This window comes from Tamandua tetradactyla, chromosome 8, assembly GCF_023851605.1.
Source record: "Tamandua tetradactyla isolate mTamTet1 chromosome 8, mTamTet1.pri, whole genome shotgun sequence".
Lineage (NCBI taxonomy): Eukaryota > Metazoa > Chordata > Mammalia > Pilosa > Myrmecophagidae > Tamandua > Tamandua tetradactyla.
The window spans coordinates 90,014,405-90,018,179 of record NC_135334.1 but is presented as its reverse complement, the minus strand read 5'-3'; the positions used below and the strand labels follow the sequence as shown (position 1 = coordinate 90,018,179).

Below are 3,775 nucleotides of genomic sequence, written 5' to 3'. Positions count from 1 at the left end.
ACAATAGAATTATCTAAAATTGAGAGTGTTGATGGACTGTTGACTTTTGAAGTAATACACGAGTCCCAGTAGATGGAAGTGGCTTAAAGATGCACTGACTGAGAAGTAGATTGGTGAACGATGGTGTATCCATATGATCAAGCATTGTGCTGTTACAAAAAGGAATGAAGTTGTGAGGTATACAATGATGTGAATGAACCTATGGGACATCTGGTAAGTCAAAATAAGCCAGAAATGAAAGAGCAACTATTGTATGGTCCCATTTAGAAAACAGTCATAAGAAAACTGGGGCCTAGATTGTAATCTCTTATAGCAGTTGCATTTAGTCCAGAGTGGTTATTGTTATTTCTGGATTTTGAGGAGCTGTTATATAGATGTATAATGTGGTATTTAGAGACAAGAATGAAGCCGACCACATTGGGATTAAGGTAATTCAGAATACAGGGGTAAGGAAGACTTTGCCTGTATTTTAGGACTTTACCTACTCTTCAAGACAAAAGGAAAAAAGGTTTTGAGTTATTCCCAGCAACGAGCTCAGATGTGGCCTCACTCCTTCTAAGCCCAACTCTGCAAGTGAAACCATTGCCTTTCCCACTATGTGGGACATGACATCCAAGGATGAAAGTCTCCCTAGTGGCATGGAAGATGACTCCCAGGGATGAGCCTGGCCCTGGCACCATGGGATCAATAATGACATCATGACCAAAAGGGGGGAAAGAAGTGTAACAAATAAGGTATTTGAGAGTTCAAATAGAGTTGAGAGGCTACTCTGGAGGTCACTATATTCAAGTTTCAGTTAGATGTTGCTACCTATCCTAACTTGCCAAATCCCAGCCAAAACTTTTCCTGCCAATCCTAAAGAACTTCTAGGGCATTATATAAGATTCTAGATTCCCGGACCAGATAAGTCTTGAAATGCAGAGGGCCCAGCCTCTCCAGAACATCACCTAGTTCCATCCCCCTATCCCATATTATTTACAGCTCCTTCCAACATGAAAAAGTTAGAATGGGCATAGCCTAAGTACCCCTAAAGAGTTGAAGAAAGATCAAAGGTGGATGGTGGAGTTAAATAGAGAAGGTAGGGTTTAACAAATGAATATGACTGCTGAATCATTATATTGACATTTTTTTGGTCTCCAGTACCTTAGAGCAGCTAGAATTTAACACCTGAAATTGTGAAATTGTAACTCATACCAAACTCTGAAATCTGTTCTACAACTAATTGTTGCAATGTGCTTTGAAATGTATTGCTTTTTTTATATGTGTTATTTTTTCACAAAAAAGGGAAAAAAGGAGAAGCAGGAGTATAGCAGAGAAGATAGGATTTCACAAATGAGTATGACTGATGAATCTTTATATTATTATTTGTTTTGGTCTCCAATGTCTTGGAGCAACTAAAAGAAGAAACGAAAAATTGTGGAATTGTAACCCATACCAAACTTAAAAATCTATTCTACAATGACATGTTAGAATATACTTAGAAATGTATTGCTTTTCTGTATATGTTATACTTCACAGTTTAAAAGGTTAAAAAAATTGAGTGGAAAACAAAAACATGCTAATACTATGGGTATTTAAGTAAGACAAAAATGGAAATTATCAGGCATGCTAAAAGCAGTAAATATTTAGCTTCAATTCAGTTCTTGTTGGAGTTAAACTAGTTATCTCTTTAATTACAAATTCAAGGAACAAAATGTAAAAATTTGTGCAAAGTGAAGAAAGGCAGTGTCAGAGAACATAGAGAGATGTATAAGATTATGAATTGGAAATCAGCAGCAAAAAACATTCCAAGACTCCAAATTCAAAGAGACATTTGAGTTCCATAGTTTTGTTTCAGGAATACAGCTGTGGCTTGAGTTCTCTATGAGGGAGAAAAAGAAAATTGTTGCTTAGCTCTCTCTTGAGAAAGTTAGCATAACAATCTCTTATTTGATCCCCTATAAAATTCACTGAAAAACCACCCTCAGCAAGCCATTCCCAATATTAAAGTACATTTCTTCTAACTACTAAATGTCCTCTCCAGTAAGCTAAGAGAGCTAGAAATTGAAGTAAGACATTACTTTAGTAAATGCATTTTTATGTACATTTGCTGTTTATGCATGAAATATATTGGTTGGTATTAGAACCCTTTCAGTTGCAAATATACAATAGGAAAATAAAACTCAAAACATGGGTGATGCGACTGTGGCTCAGGGACAGAGTTCTCACCTGCCATGCCAGAGACCCGGGTTCGATTCCTTGTGCCTGCCCATGAGATTAAAAAAAAACAAAACTCAAAACACTATAGCAGGTAGACCATGTCTCCCTGGAGGGCCTGGAGCCAGGGTGCAAAGTTAGCCTCCTGACCTAGCAGGGCTACATCAACCTGGTCCAGTGTAGGACCTTGGAAGATCTGAAAATTCTTCTCCAGACCACTGATTATGGCAACTTTTTGTCTAGTCAAAGAAGTCCTCTCACTGTTTCCACCACTGACACTGAGAGGAGGTAAAAGCTATGTGAAGAATTTCACTATTTCTGGAATCATTCCTTGGAGCCATTCAGCACATTTTTCACCTACACCTACATTATGTGCAGTTACATGATAGACGATGTGATTCTACTGATGAATGGTGCATTGCAAAAAAAAAAATGTGTAAAAGAAATTTTGAAGTACCACCCACTAGGCAGTTTCACGGAAATGGAAGCAGTCAACATTGCAACACACCCTCACATCTCTTTGATGTCATTCTGTTTGAAACACCTTTAGCTCCATTCTCTCAAGCCTGCATGTCTGAAAATACACTGGATGCACTGAATATTGCAATACTTCTCAATAAGCTGTCTAAGTCTTCCCTTGAGGCATTCTATAATTTCTGTAAGACTCATGGTGTTGTCACAACAGAAATTATGTGTCCCATTCTTGAGTTTGAGGCTGACAGATGTACTCTTATCGTCATTCTTAATTCCTTTGGCCCTGAATTAAGCAAAGATGACTGAAAGTCCCTCTAGCCAACCTGTGGCAAGCTCTATCCTGAGGGCTTGCACCTTTTGGGCAAAGCAGATGACGTTGAACAGTTGAAGAGTGTAGCATATCAATACGGAGTATAAAAACCTTTGTTCAAGGCCATGGGTGACAGCGATGTGGGGAAGATGTTGGAGGATGTGTTTTATGAGCATGAGGTAACAAATGGGTGTGCTGGCATTCGACAGACAATTCCACGGCACTGTGTCTTATGTAAACATAAAGTTGAAGGAACGAGGGAGAAACATTGTATGGATAGCAGCATTTCACAGAGACATTGGACTAAAATCAACAGTTACATTCCAGTTTTATAACTCAACTGGGGGGGCGGCCAAAGTCAGGAAAATAAAAGAAAATTATAGAGGAAAATAAAAGGAATCGTGTTATTTAGGTTACACAGAAGTAAACCAGGTTGCACATCCATAAATCGCAGACCCACTGAAAGCACAGTAAAGCAACCTGAAGTAAAGCATTTTTTTTCCAGCAGCCTCAAATCTTGTTTCCACGTTTGTCACATTCTTGTTTGGTTGTTAAAAATTAGACCTAATAAACGCATTTAGTCTCGCTTTTCCATGCAGCTCCATAGGCCCAAATACTGAGTTAAATACTTTTTAACTCATCTTTTCTTCCCCATGTCCATACAAGTCCAAAGCTGTATGTGGACAACATGGATCACATTTTTTGGGAAATACTGTAGCTTTTTTTCCCCAATGAACTTTGATCTGGTGTGCTTGGAAAGCAGCACACTTCAAGCTCATATTCCCCAGATACAAA

General features: G+C 38.4%; 1 pseudogene; it reads left to right on the top strand.

The window, feature by feature from the left end:
* The first annotated feature begins 374 nt into the window (after positions 1-374).
* LOC143645237 (V-type proton ATPase subunit d 2 pseudogene) lies at positions 375-3,315 on the top strand (annotated as a pseudogene).
* The last annotated feature ends 460 nt before the right edge of the window (positions 3,316-3,775 follow it).